General features: G+C 39.9%; 1 protein-coding gene across 9 annotated transcripts in view; it reads right to left on the bottom strand.

Moving 5' to 3' along the window:
• waca (WW domain containing adaptor with coiled-coil a) overlaps window positions 1-15,710 on the bottom strand; it is a 129,614-nt gene that overhangs the window by 71,944 nt on the left and 41,960 nt on the right. The window lies entirely within an intron of this gene.

Raw genomic sequence — 15,710 nt, 5'->3', positions numbered from 1 at the left:
CACTGAAATCACTCCAGAATCACCAAAACATCCGTTATTCCCCACAGAACGGACGACCATCTCACATTTATCTTTGATACATAATTCAACAGTTCTGAACATTTCATATCAAACATGGGTAAGCCATTCAGAACTGTGATGAGGAAGAATTTCTTCACCCAAGTGTTGCGAACCTGTGGAATTCTCTCCCACAGGAAGTTGTTGGAGCCACTTCATTAGATATATTCAAAAGCGAGTAGTCAGACTCTTGCGGCTAAAAGGGTATGGGTGGGAATGGGATACTGAGATTGCATCAGCAGCCATGATTGTATTCAATGGTGGTGCAGGCTCCAAAAGAGCCAAATGGCCGACTACTGCACCTATTTTCTATATTTCAAGTCAATTAGGGATAAATCAGTAAGAGCAGCCTTGTTAGCATTTCCCCAATAAATTGTTTCATGCAATTACAAAACAACTTTAAATACTTCAGTCTTCACTGTAACATAGATGATAGGAAAGACCAAGATGCATAACTTTACCCTACTTAGTAGAAGTTCAGTATTATTTGACAATTGTTTCACTCAATAGAATGGGGTGAAATAGCCATGAATTGAAGATTATATTCAAATGGGAAATGGGGTTTCACATTGGGTAACCATGAAGGAACTGCTCCAACAATTTAGTCCAAGGATTGTTATGTTATTTTTGGGAGCCTGCAAGACCACTTACAAAAAGTGATAAGTACTCTGAAATGAGAGTAATCTCTGCTGCATTTTGTGAAGTGTTTTGTTATGTAATCGTAGGAGCTTTAATTTGTCTTAGTTGGCCCGCACAAGGGTCAGAAAGCTCAACAAGATGTGTAACTGACTGATTCACAACAGAAGACTCATGAACTTTTCAACTTGATCGCTTTTACCTTAACAGAAGCATTCTAGTTCCAGAAAACCTCAAACATGCTTCAGAGCTGAAAGTAGGTTACCATTTGTTTTCACTCATTCAATGTCATACTGAGTCAGGCTTGTGCATCATAACAACAAAGAATTCAAAACACTTGCAATGCGATGTACATTACATAAGCATACACGAGTGCAGTATACATTGAGTCATGCATTGTGGAACATTATTCTAATGAGCTTGCCAAGTGTTGCTTTTAATGTTTAAGAGTTCAAACCCACTACAAACCTGCAGACAACCTTGCCCCATTTGGCAACACAATCTTAGTGCTTTATGTTCTGCCACACTTCAAGAAGAATTACTGCATGAGCGCATTTTACTTGTTTCAGGAGATTAACAGATAAATGAAAACGGTGTGGTGTGACCTGAAGTGTGGCCTCCATGTAGAGCATAAAAGGTATCCAAATATTAATATTTTGAAGAGAATTTTTAACTGCTGTGATCAACGCATCACTTTTATTATAACAATTTATTAATAAATGGGATATGACATAATTAACAGCAGTACAGCTCCTCGAGCCCACTCCTGCATTGACCAAGATCACTGTTGATCACAGAATCCCTACAGTGTGGGAGCCCATGCCGACTCTCCAAATAGCATTCCACTCAGAACACCCCAGCCCCCAACCCTCTAGGTAATCCACCTAGCCTGCACATCCCTGGACAATATGGGTGATTTACCATGGCCAAACCACCTAACCTCCACATCTGTGGACAATGGAAGAAAACCTGGAGGAAACCCAGACATCGGGAGAACATGCAAACTCCATACAGACTATCACCCAAGGCTGGAATCAAACCCAGTCCCCAGGTGCTGAGACAGCAATGCTAACCTCTAAGCCACCATGTCTCAACTCCATTTTCCTGTCCATTCTCCTCCTCCTCAAATTGCTTGAAATATCAAAAATATATCCAGCGATCCATCATCTTTCGACAAAAAGCTTCACAATTTTCTGGGACATGAGAAATAACAGTACATGACAGTAAGAAATGCAAAATTTGATGTGCAAATAGAGCCAAAGAATAAAACAGCATTTTGTTGTGCAGTCAGTATGCAGAAAGTCTGTCAGTGAGGATAATTACTTGATGTTGGTTTGGAGTAAAATTATCTTGTAATCATAGTGAAGCCCAGCCTATAAGATATGTTTATGATTAGCTCCTTGAAACTTCAACCAAAACTCCCAAAGTACAAGTAAGGTTTCTGCAACTGCTGCTAAACCTTCCATTTGAAGCAAAATACTGCAGATTTGCGAGATCGGAAATAATAACTAAAGTCTGGAGAAACTCAGCATGTCTGAGAAAACCTGTGGGGGGAAAAAAATGCGTTAACAGAGTCTGAACGACTCTTCCGAGAATCACAGAATCGTTACAGTGCGAAAGCAGGCCATTCAGTCTAGCAAGTCCACACCAACCCTCTGAAAAGCATCCCACCAAGACCAATTCTGCCACTCTATCCCTCAACCTGTGCATTTCCCTAGCTAATCCAACAAGCCTGCACATCCGGAGACACTATGGCCATTCTACAATGCACAATTTGCACACCTTTGGACTGTGGGAGGAAGCCTCCGCACTGATTTTACACCCTAAGTATTTAACTGAATTCAAAAACCCCAAACTTTAACAGGTATACATTTGCATACAAAACTCAAGCAGATTGATTTTTTTTATGACAGATAAATATTCATAAACAAACAATGCATAAACACTTATTCTGACAGGGATAGAGCTCAAAAGTGACAATTTGTCAAAGTTCTGCATTTTGCACTCAACACATCATTGACAAGAATTCAAATAAGGGGGCAAGCCAACATATGCACTGTGAGAAAAGAGCCCTGCATCCAAGTGTAATATACAAGCTAAAACAACCTGCTGCTTTAAGCGCTGAGTGGATGATATACCTTGGCCTCCACTTCAGGACCAATCTATTGCCTGTTTTGTACCATTAAAAACATGTGCTCAAGAATTTGTCACAATTCCTGCAAAACTATAATAATGACATTTCCTCAAATAAAAATGGAAACCCACCTGTCTACAAAAGGCAGAGCAAATCTAATTGACTGATGACGATCCTCAAGATCTCCACTCAAATTATCAACATGATAATATATTGAGCAAAGCTTGCCAATAACCTGCTCAACAGCATTGATAAAGTTTCTGCCGAGACACTCAGTACTAAATGTCATTACTACATGGACAAAAGAGCAGAATTCCACAGATAAAGTACAATTTGGCATCAAGGAGCCCCAGCAAGTTTCAAGTGAATTAATATGAGTTAATATAAAGAGGATGGTTGTGGCTGCTGGAAGCAGCTTTGCTTAGTCTCTGAGCTGCAACTAAGCACTTGTATAGTTGCTACTTTAATAGCCTTTCCTTCATCATAAGCTAAAGCGTCTGATGCTTGGTGAAGATGGCAGCTCTCAGAAACCCTCAGGTAACAAAGTGGCCTGTGCTGCCACACAGAAAGACCTAGACAACGTTCAGACTTCCACGCTCAGTGGCATAAACTTCACCAGTCACCAAAAGTGACAGAATACCACTGTCCTTCGACATTCAACAGCAAAGCTCAGATTGCATCACCTCCCAACAACATTCTGGAAGGTCACAAATCACAAAGTGAAACGGATCAGTTAGACACATACAGAAGCAGATCTCAAGATGGGCATTAATGTAGCAGGAGATTTAACTCTTAATTTCTGAAAGCCTTTGCAACATCAACACAACAGTTAAAAATGCTCCTCACTCACTTGAATGATGCAGCTTCAACTTTCATAAGGTTCAACAATATCTCTGAAAAAGTAGCCTGCTTCACTGGCATCAGCTTAAAAATTCACTCTTTCCATCCATGGTAAACCAGCATGCACTGTGTGCACGACACGCTGCGGCAATTTAAGATGCTCCATTAATAGATTATGCTAAACCCACAAACTCTACCACCGAAACGAGCAAGCAAAAAGTGCATGCTCATTCACAACCTGCAAGTTCTCTTCGAAGTCAGACACCATCACTTGCCATTTCATCGTCAGTGGCTCAAAATTCTTGAACAGCTTGTAGCACTACGAGAGCACTTGCACCACACAAAATCCAGAACTTCAAGATGAAAGCTCACCACTATATTGTCATGGATAATCTACAATGGGCAACACCTTGCCAGTGATGTGGACAAGCCATGAACAAAATGTAATGCAAGTTCCTTTGATGCAGTTTGAGCATAAATCAATGATGAATTCACTGCGTAAATTCAAGTTGCTGTTAGTAAATCCAAAGCAAATAGAATTAACAGTGCCAGATAAATAGCAAGAAAATTAGAATTAAAAAAGATTTAAAAGATTAGCATTTTAATGAAGCCAAATTTCAAGTCAGTGGAGTTCTCATGTATCATAAGACACACAAATAGGTAATGGAACCAATTCATAAGCAAATTCCTAAGATAAAGACCATAAAATAGATTTTTTTTCTGTAGAATTCCACTAACCTAATCCAATGTCATGACAAAATTAACAAAAAGGAACAAGTCATTTGAAAATGCTAACCAAACATGGTAAAACAAAATTCAACCAGACTTTCACCATGGACACCCAAGAACCTCATCTAAGTGTACAAAAAGGAAGATTTTAATTCTCATGTGATGGTGGAAAAATCCCCACATGATTTTACTTTCCAGAGCAAAGTCAGTCTTCACCACGTAAAAAAATAACATTGAACATAACAGTCACTACTCTGGAATTCATGATTTTGGAAATGCCGTCCAACATTGGAAGTGATATTTCACAAGTAGCAAGTAGCATTGACACCACGTCACATGTCAGGCAACTGTGATCTCCAGTCAGAGATGATCTACCAACTACCCCATGATATTAAAGGCCATTAGCATAACTGAATCTCCCTCGATGAACATTCTGGGGGTTATCAATGACTTGCTGTTTCAATACAACTGCTGTAAGAGCAAGTCAGAGGCTAGGAATCCCGTAGCAAGTAATTCAGCTTGTGACTCCCTAAAACCTGTCCACTATTCTTTAGGACTGAAATAACCTGTTGGACTATAACCTGGTGTTGAGAGATTTCTCACTTTCTCCACTCCAATCCAACACTGGCTCCTCCACATTATGTCCATTATTCGACCATTTAAGAGGCACAGGTCAGGAATATGATGAAATACTTCCCCAGTGCCTGGGTAAATGTAGCTTCAACATTACTCAAGAAGCTTGACACCACCCCAGACAAAGCAGCCTGCTTGATTGGTACCAAATCCGCCCCCTTGAAAATTCATTCCCATCACCACTAAGGGTCAGTAGCAGCAGTTTGTACCATTGACAAGATGAACTGTAGATATTCACCAAACATCCGAACCCACAATCACTTCCATTTGGACAGCAGATACACAGGAACACCATCATCTGTTTATCCCCTCCAAGCCACTCTTCATTGGGTTGAAATCCTGCAATTTCCTCTCTAAATGGCATTGTGGTTCAACCGACAGCACAGGAACTGCAGCAGTTAAAGAAGGCAACTCAGAACCACCTTCTCAGGAGGAATGAGAAACAGGCAAAAAAAACCGGCCAGCCAGTGACAACCAAATTCCTTGAGTAAACTGAAAACAATAATTTGGATGGATTATTTTCCACCTGCTGTGAAAATGGATTTTTATTCTTCAAACACCTCAAAACTAGAAAATATTGTAACTGCACCTATTTTACCACAACAGCTTAGAATAATCTAAGACAATCCAAGTAATAACTAAACTAGATAACTGAACCAAATTACAGGAGTTTAGTGAAGGCACCTAGGCATCAAACTCTGCAAGTCATTCAATTCATAAAATCCTTTTGGAACCTTAATTAACTTATCTCCAATCTTTACTTATAAATCTATTCACTGTTCTGATCACTGCTTCACCTATTCATTGCCAACTTCCAAAGTATATGGAAGAATGTTAACGGGAAACAATACAAAAGCAATTTTGAACGTATGTTAAATACACATTTTACAACCATGGATCAAAGTATTACACATTCAGATTGTCATAAATTGCAGCCATTGAAAAGGAACATGTTTTAATTCAGAAGGACAAATTCATACCCAACTGAGGGGAAAAACATCACAGACCTGCAAGATCAAGAGGAGCAAAGAAACACTAGCCACAAGTCTTAGAGGATTTTCTTCCCCATTTTCATCCAGAAAATCCAAACTTCTCCATCTTATACCTTGGCACAGAAGACCATCTCAAAATTACTGATACTTTAACATAATTCTCATTCAACTCGACCTAGTGCTACAAGCTAGTGAGGGCAGGAAGAGGACGATGGAGCAGATGAATGCATGGCTGAGGAGCTGGTGTATGGGAGAAGGATTCACATTTTTTGATCAGTGGAATCTCTTTTGGGGTAAAGTGAGCCGTACAAGAAGGACAGATTGCACCTAAATTGGAAGGGGACTAATATACAGGCAGGGAAATTTGCTTGAACTGCTTGGGAGGATTTAAATAGTAAGGTGGGGGAGTGGGACCCAGGGAGAAAAAGTGAGGAAAGAGATCGATGTGAGACGGGTACAGCTGAGAACAGACGTGAGTCAAATAGTCAGGCCAGGCAGGGACAAGGTAGGACTAATAAATTAAACTGCATTTATTTCAATGCAAGGGGCCGAACAGGGAAGGCAGATGAACTCAGGGCATGGTGAGGAACATGGGACCGGGATATCATAACAATTACGGAAACACGGCTCAGGGATGGGCAGGACTGGCAGCTGAAATGTTCCAGGATACAAATGCTACAGGAAGGATAGAAAGGGAGGCAAAAGAGGAAGGGGAAGTGGCATTTTTGATAAGTGATAGCATTACAGCTGTGCTAAGGGAGGATATTCCTGGAAATACATTAAGGGAAGTTATTTGGGTGGAACTGAGAAATAAGAAAGGGATGATCACCTTATTGGCATTGTATTATAGAGCCCCTAATAGTCAGAGGGAAACTAAGAAACAAACTTGTAAGGAGTTCTCAGCTATCTGTAAGAATAATAGGGTGGTTATGGGAGGGGATTTTAACTTTCCAAACATCGACTGGGTCTGCCATAGTGTAAAAGGTTTAGATGGAGAGGAATTTGTTAAAAGTGTGTACAAGACAATTTTCTGATTCAGGATGTGGATGTACCTACTTGACCTACTCTTGGGAAATAAAGCAGGGCAGGTGACTGAGGTGTCAGTGGGGGAGCACTTTGGGGCCAGTGACCATAATTCTATTTGTTTAAAAATAGTGATGGAAAAGGGTAGACCAGATCTAAAAATTGAAGTTCTAAATTGGAGAAAGGCCAATTTTGACGGTATGAGGCAAGAACGTTCAAAAGATGATTAGAGGCAGATGTTCACGGTAAAGGGACAGCTGGGAAATGGGAAACCTTCAGAAATGAGATAACAAGAATCCAGAGAAAGTATATTTCTGTCAGGGTGAAATGGAAGGCTGGTGGCTATAGGAAATGTGGGATGACTAAAGGAATTGAGGGTTTGGTTAAGAAAAAGGAGGAAGCATATGTCAGGTATAGACAGGATAGATCGAGTGAATCCTTAGAAGAGTATAAGAAAGTAGGAATATACTTAAGAGGGAAATCAGGAGGGCAAAACAGGGACATGAGATAGCTTTGGCAAATAGAATTAAGGAGAATCCAAAGGGGTTTTACAAATATATTAAGGACAAAAGGGTAACTAGGGAGAGAATAGGGCCCCTCAAAGATCAGCAAGGCGGCCTTTGTGTGGAGACACAGAAAATGGGGGAGATACTAAATGAATATTTTGCATCATTATTTACTGTGGAAAAGGATATGGAAGATATAGACCGCAGGGAAATAGATGGTGACAGCTTGCAAAACGTCCATTACAGAGGAGGAAGTGCTGGATGTCTTGAAACGGTTAAAGGCAGATAAATCCCCAGGACCTGATCAGGTGTATCCAAGAACTCTGTGGGAAGCTGGAGAAGTGATTGCTGGGTCTCTTGTTGAGATATTTGTATCATCGATAGTCACAGGTGAGGTGCCAGAAGACTGGAGGTTGGCAAACGTGGTGCCACTGTTTAAGAAGGGCAGTAAAGACAAGCCAGGGAACCATAGACCGGTGAGTCTGACCTCAGTGGTGGCTAAGTTGTTGGAGGGAATCCTGAGGGACTGATGTACATGTATTTGGGAAGGCAAGGGCTGATTCAGGATAGTCAACATGGCTTTGTGCGTGGGAAATCATGTCTCACAAACTTGATTGAGTGTTTTGAAGAAGCAACAAAGAAGATTGATGAGGGCAGAGCAGTAGATGTGACCTGTACGGACTTCAGTAAGGCGTTCGACAAGGTTCCCCATGGGAGACTGATTAGCAAGTTTAGATCTCATGGAATACAGGGAGAACTAGCCATTTGGATACAGAACTTGCTCAAAACGTCGAAGACGGAGGGTGGTGGTGGAGGGTTGTTTTTCAGACTGGAGGCCTGTGACCAGTGGAGTGCCACAAGGATTGGTGCTGGGCCCTCTACTTTTTGTCATTTACATAAATGATTTGGATGCGAGCATAAGAGGTACAGCTACTAAGTTTGCAGATGACACCAAAATTGGAGATGTAGTGGACAGCAAAGACAGTTAACTCCGATTACAACAGGACCTGGACCAGATGGGCCAATGGACTGAGAAGTGGCAGATGGAGTTTAATTCAGATAAATGAGAGGTGCTGCACTTTGGGAAAGCAAATCTTAGCAAGTCTTATACACTTAATGGTAAGGTCCTAGGGAGTGTTGCTGAACAAAGAGACCTTGGAGTGCAAGTTCATAGCTCCTTGAAAGTGGAGTCGTAGGTAGATAGGATAGTGAAGGCGGTATTTGGTATGCTTTCCTTTATTAGTCAGAGTATTGAGTACAGGAGTTGCGAGGTCATGTTGCGGATGTACAGGACATTGGTTAGGGCACTGTTGGAATATTGCATGCAATTCTGGTCTCCTTCCTATCGGAAAGATATTGTGAAGCTTGAAAGGGTTCAGAATAGATTTGCAAGGATGTTGCCAGGGTTGGAGGATCTGAGCTACAGGGAGAGGCTGAACAGGCTGGGGCTGTTTTCCCTGGAGTGTCAGAGGCTGAGGGGTGACCTAATAGAGGTTTACAAAATTATGAGGGGCATGGGAATGATAAATAGACAAAGTCTTTTCCCTGGGGTCGGGGAGTCCAGAAATAGAGGGTATAGATTTAGGCTGAGGGGGAAAAGATATAAAAGAGACCTAAGGGGCAACCTTTTCATGCAGAGGGTGGTACGTGTATGGAATGAGCTGCCAGAGGATGTTGAGGAGGCTGGTACAATTGCAACATTTAAGAGGCATTTGGATGGGTATATGAATAGGAAGGGTTTGGAGGGATATGGCCGGGTGGTGGCAGGTGGGACAAGATTGGGTTGGAATATCTGGTCGGCATGGACGGGTTGGACCGAAGGGTCGGTTTCCATGCTGTACATCTCTATGACTCTAGTTAATAAACGACATCAGTAGCAGCATTAAATTATTTTTTGCTGAGATTCATAGACACTTGATGCAACTGCAACATGCCAATTTCTATGAACAACAAAAATTTTATAAAACACAGTACAGTGCAATCTGTCTGGAAGAATCTTTCACACACACTTCACAGGGCTTGCAGAGTCGTGTCAAAGATCTCCCTGAACGAAGGAAGCAGTCCTTCCTTTGTGCAAAATCTTTACATCACAGTCATTAATGTCCACAGCATAATCCCACCGCATTTGCAGAAACAACATAATGTAAATAATCCCTCAAAGGACAAATCTGTTGCACAACATTTTTTAAACTACAGGGAGTAATCAAATTTCTAACTGTAATGTTCTTATTGATTTCTGTACCAGGGATGAAACGGTAACTAGTATGAGATGACAATGTAGATTGTCTTTCTGAGTGACTCTGAAATGGCCATGAATGCCAAGAGATGGAAATGTAAATTCCTTATCTTCTACCTGTAGAATAGAGACATCCCACCCTAGCCTCAGGACGTACAATTTCCCGCAGCTCAGCAGATTAGCTTTTGAATATCACACACTAATACTTCAAATCAAATTCACCACGCAAATAGAAACAGATGATAATTCAGCATAATTTTCACATGCCAAAAACACAGAGTACATACGAATCGAAACAAATCAAGTAAAACACTTAAATTGAACCTTAAGTGCAGTTTTTGCTTTGAACACTCAGCATTCAACACTGCAATTTCAACACACAAGTTAGTCAACATCAAATCTAGGTAATGGTCACCTCAATTTGTTGTATTTCCTTCAAAAGGGTTGAGGGGAGATTTCCAAAATTTCACTAGGATTCAGAGACTTCGACAATATGGGGATTAAGGAAACTGGGAGTAAAGAATATAGTAACAAGGAGATGGAAGAAATATTTTGAATAGTAGTTCAGAGGGAGTTATTCTAACTGATTGGAGAATCGATAAGTAGAAGACATAATTTAACATGATTAGGTTTTTCAAATACATGAAGAGTTTGATGATTCAGAATTCCTTGCTCAGAAATATTGCAATTATGTTAATGATTAAACATCAAAAGCGATTTTAAAAAAAATCGCAAATGGGGGTAAACACGGCAGTTGGACCAATAGATAGCTCTTCCTCAGAGCTGGCACTGCCATATTAGGTTGACCGATCTCTTACTGTCTGGAATGATTCTTCAATTTTCAATTAGACTTGTGACATTTGTCACACATAACAGCCACAAATCTGAAATCTGGTGCTGCAGTTTTAACTTCGAAAGCACAATGCATATTTCAAAGATGACAAGCAGTGAAACCAATCTTTATTTACATCTTAAGCATCATCTAGAACCTACTCAGTCTCCAAGCTGGTGTAAGCTTTGTAAAACTGAACTTCATTAATCATAAACCACATTAAAACTCCATCTTACAAACCTTAACATTACTTCTTAACAAAAGCCAAGATAGCCAAGTGCAACAGCTCAAGATTAATCAGTTGGATGAATTTAAAATCTACAAATTTCAAAGTGCTCACAGCATTTCAAATTCTAAGGGAAAGCATTTCATGTACTGAAAGTAGAACCATGTTCACTGGAGTTCAACAATGCAAAATTAAATACGGCATTCTCTTAAACATGCAGCATTTATGAACATTGAAAATTGAAATCATTCTCAGCTTTTGTTAGCATTACCATGAGTGATGCTCAGGTTCCAGATTACATCTTGAACTCAGGATCTCAGCCCAACAATAATGCTGCACTCTTGGAAATGTCATCTTTTCTCTGAAATACTAGACCAAGATTCTATCCTTGCTCTGGTGTATGAAAAAATACTTCACGATATTATTTAATGAGTGCGATTTATACCCTGCGGTTTCGTCAGCTCTCAACCAATACCACAAAGTTTATTTTCTCCAATTTGTTGGCGACTGCATTTCTAAACATGTCAGCTTTATTTCCAAAATACTTAATTATTTGTGAACCACTTTACAATACCTGGAGAGGAAATGTAAACTTGCATTTATAATTGTGTCTTGCTTTTGTTCAGTTAATTTGCATTTTTAAAGCTTTTTTGCTTTGCCTCAAGTCAAGAAACAAGGAACATTTCTCCAACCATCTCCAGAGTTTCATGGAAAATCTGACTATTTACATAATACTGGCACAGCTGTTAAAACTTGGCAATCATTTTCTCCAGAGGTCAGAATCATCAAGATAAATGAATCCTCTCACCACAACAGCTACACAGGTCTTTGTACAAGGGAAATGTTTAATGTCTCTCCTGCTGTTCGGTCCTCGTGTGTCAAACAAATTTAGTTATTTTCTGTGTGCAACAATGTCTAAGCTGGTGGCAAACAAAAACATCAGGTTTAATGACACCATTTTTTATGTGCTGGTTAATAACCATTTTTAAAAAGGGAAACAACCTCAATGCTTAGAAGCAACAATGATCTGTACACAAAGATATGCAATATCTTTCATCCAGAACAATCACCTTCCTGACAAAAATAAGATGAATTATTCACCCATCCCAAATGTTCATCAGCTCATTTCACAGATACATCATGACCACTAAATTGGTAATAATATCGTGCAAATGAATAAACATTAAAGACAAATAATGAACCAAATGATTGCTAATACTGGTAAAACAATGACAATATTAGATCTGTCGACAGAATAGTTTTTGTCCAAACCTTCTTAACTAAGTAATAGATGTTTAAGATCATTCAATGCACAAAAGTACTGCAAGAGGTAACAACTGTTTTTTTTTATCATTTACACCCCAATTTGAAGCTTTCTTGTGAATTATTTGCTTTTACTGGACAGCTATTTCAAAAACTTCTGATGAATGGAACTCAACATAATGAGAACTAAAGTTGGTTGCTCTTGTACAATGTCCCTGTATTGCAGTGTCCCAACCATTTTTACTTGGTTTAGTACTTTTGGAGAAAAATATTACATTTGGGAAGGCATCTAATTCGCAGAGGAAACCTCAAAAACTGTGCGCAGAACGAGGCTAGACCTTGATCAGACTTTACCTCAGCCGTACAAGATAATTATCAAGAGTCTTTTGAATTCAGCTGCAGGAACACGTGATACCTGAAAACCTGGGTACCAGGTTAAAAACACCCAAATTTATATGTTGCTCAATCATTTGATAAGCGTCACTGATTAAGTGCAATCCTTTTGGCTTTTGACACTCGATAATTTGTGAACAATGGATTTAAGGAACATTTGGAAGCAGATCTTAACTCTAACTGGGAACATTAATGGATCCCGCCATCTAAGGATTGAAGAGAGAACCATCATAGAATTTGAATTCATTGACACAAGATCTCAAACTTAGCAGATAGAAGTATCCCACCGAGAGAAAAACTCAGCCGAGAAGCCACCAAATTTTTTGAAAGTACCATAGAATCCTCACCACTGTGATTATAATTCTAGACTTATAATAATCTGTGGATTCAATGCAAAATCATCAATACAAAAACTGTACCACTGCATAAACCTTGTCAAATGAGAGCAGAATGTCTTAACAGGCCAGTAATGGCAAAGGATCTTTCAGATGAGCAGCTGTCAGACTTAGCTCTTTGTACTTGCAACATCAGAGGTTCGATTCAGTTGAGACTTTACTCACTCAACAGCCTATGTGCTTCCACCGGTGGTGACGTGCGAGTTACTGTATGAATTCTATTCCTACATTTTTCAAAAATCTCTGTTGAAAACAAGGAATATTTTGGAGGACAAATTACCAGCCAGGTTCCCACATCTTCTAACCCAAGAATGAAAGGCTACATGAAGCGTCAATAAATACAAATTTAATTACATAACGGAAGATAAAGGCAAGCTGGGACTTGAACTTGGGATCATCTTGATCTGTTTCAAGAAAGCCTATCCAATAGCCTACTCCACGAAAGTGATAAGTCAACATCAGCACTTAAAGTGAACGAAAAAAAAACTAGCTGCTCTCGAAACATATCCAGTCCATCACCAGGAGGTAAATTTCATGGTGAAGTTTCGTTCATCATTGATTCCATGTATTTTAAGAAAAAGATCATGACCTCAAGTGAAATGGTAATTATCCTCTTCAGTTCGCTCTTCTGCGGTTTATAATTAAGTTGATTTGTTCATGTATTAACAAAGAAAGTGATAATCTTACTTAATATATTTGAGTAGACGGCCAGATGACACTGTGAATCATCAAGCTCGCAGCCAGCTATTTGGAAATCTGCTTTAGGTGCAACCAAAGTGCAGGATAACGCAAGATAACAGATCGATCGTAAGATAATGAAGCCAAAACAGTCCTGTAGTTGTCTGCTGTACACAATCCAGTACACACACTGAAAACTATAAGTGGACAGTACCCAGGCTGTCTGTGATAGCGACATTAAATAATGGGTACTTAAAGAAGAACTTCACAGAATCAGCAGTTTTGTGGTGAAAGAGGCCATTCATCCCAATGCTCAATGAACATGACACTGCACCAATCTCCTCAGCACCCATACATTTGCACATTATTTTAACAAAATAATCATCCAAAGCTCTTCAGAATATGTCAATGAAGCCTCTCCTCCACACTTCCAGACACTGCATGCCATACTCAAACAACACCCTGAGCAAAAGCTTTGTATTCTCTTCACCTTTGCTTCTTCTGCAGATCGCTTCAAATCCATGTCCTAGTGTTTTTGTTCCTTTTGAGTGGGAACAATTTGTTCTTACTTAATCTATCTTGCCCACTCTCAATTTTGAAAGTTCTGACAGACTGGAGAAAACACTGGAGCATTGCTGGCACCTTTAGATTTTTAAAAATGCTAGCACAAGTCTCAATCGTTTATTTTCTTTTAAATTAGATTCCCTAGAGTGTGAAAACAGGCCCTTCGGCCCAACCAGTCCACACCAACCCTCCGAAGAGTAACCCACCCAGACCCATTTCCTTCTGACTGATGCAGCTTCCACTATGAGCAATTTAGTATGGCCAAGTCACGTGACCTGCACATCTTTGGACTGTGGGACAAAACCGGAGCACCCAGAGGAAACCCACAGACAGGCACTGGGATAATGTGCAAACTCCACACAGACAGTTACTCGAGGTTCATTGACGTATTCTGAAGAGCTTTGGATGATTATTTGGTGAGATTCAATATGACATTGAAGGAAGAATAAATTAATGCTGCAGTCGATGCAAGATATAAACCACAAACGGAAATCAACCAACTTCCACTGGTGCTCCTTTCCCTTCCACTAAAGCCTTAAGATACCCAGGATTTGCAGTACATACTGCAGAGGAACCTTGACAATCCAGCATTCGATTATCCGAATATCAGGTTATCCAGCAAACTTGCAAGGTCCCTAAACTTGGCGAAACTATGTTGTCTGGCATTCAATTACCCAGAATTCGATTTACCAAATGAAATACCCCCTTGCCTGGTGTCCTTTGGTTCATCGAGATTCTTCTGTATGTGCATTTGGCTGCTGCTTTTCTATTCATGGAAATTTTTAACAGTTCACCAAGACTTAAAATTCCAACAAAACAGTGATAATTACATCTGAATGCAATTGGCCACAACTCAAACAAGGGAACATAAGACCAGAATGACATTTCTACTTGAACTGGAACGGTCTTGAAATCTTAGATTTGTGCACCGGTGATTTTGTAACCAATTCAAGAACAACAAGAACAGTTTGCTTTTTGGTATAGTTTGCAAAGATTGCTACTTGGCTAGTTCCCAGAACACATTCCAATAGATCTTGTCTTGCATAAAGAAGGGAGAAAATTTCAAATACGCTGAATTTATATCAACGATTAACTCGACTAAATTAACTTTAGTCATTAGAACCCACATTAATTGCCCCAAACTCAGGCATTGGAGGCAAGCGTTAGCCAATTATCAAGGTTAGTTATTATTCTTCATATTGTATAAACTTTTCTACCAGTGAAAGTGAAGTTTTGATTTTAGTTAAACACCATGAACAGAGTTACCTGGAATGATAACTTAAGTGTGATCATAGAACATAGAACAATACAGCACAGAACAGACCCTTCGGCTCACGATGTTGTGCCGAACATTTGTCCTAGCTTAAGCACCCATCCACGTACCTATCCAATTTCCACTTAAAGGTCGCCAATGATTCTGACTCTGCCAGTCCCACACGCAGCGCATTCCATGCCCCCACCACTCTCTGGGTAAAGAACTACCCCTGCCATCTCCCCTATACCTTCCACCCTTCACCTTAAATTTATGTCTCCTTGTAACACTCTGAAATCCTTTCAAATGCCTTTGAAGATT

Source organism: Chiloscyllium punctatum, chromosome 8 (genome assembly GCF_047496795.1).
Source record: "Chiloscyllium punctatum isolate Juve2018m chromosome 8, sChiPun1.3, whole genome shotgun sequence".
In the NCBI taxonomy this organism is placed as follows: Eukaryota; Metazoa; Chordata; class Chondrichthyes; order Orectolobiformes; family Hemiscylliidae; genus Chiloscyllium; species Chiloscyllium punctatum.
This window is presented reverse-complemented; position numbering and strand designations above follow the sequence as displayed.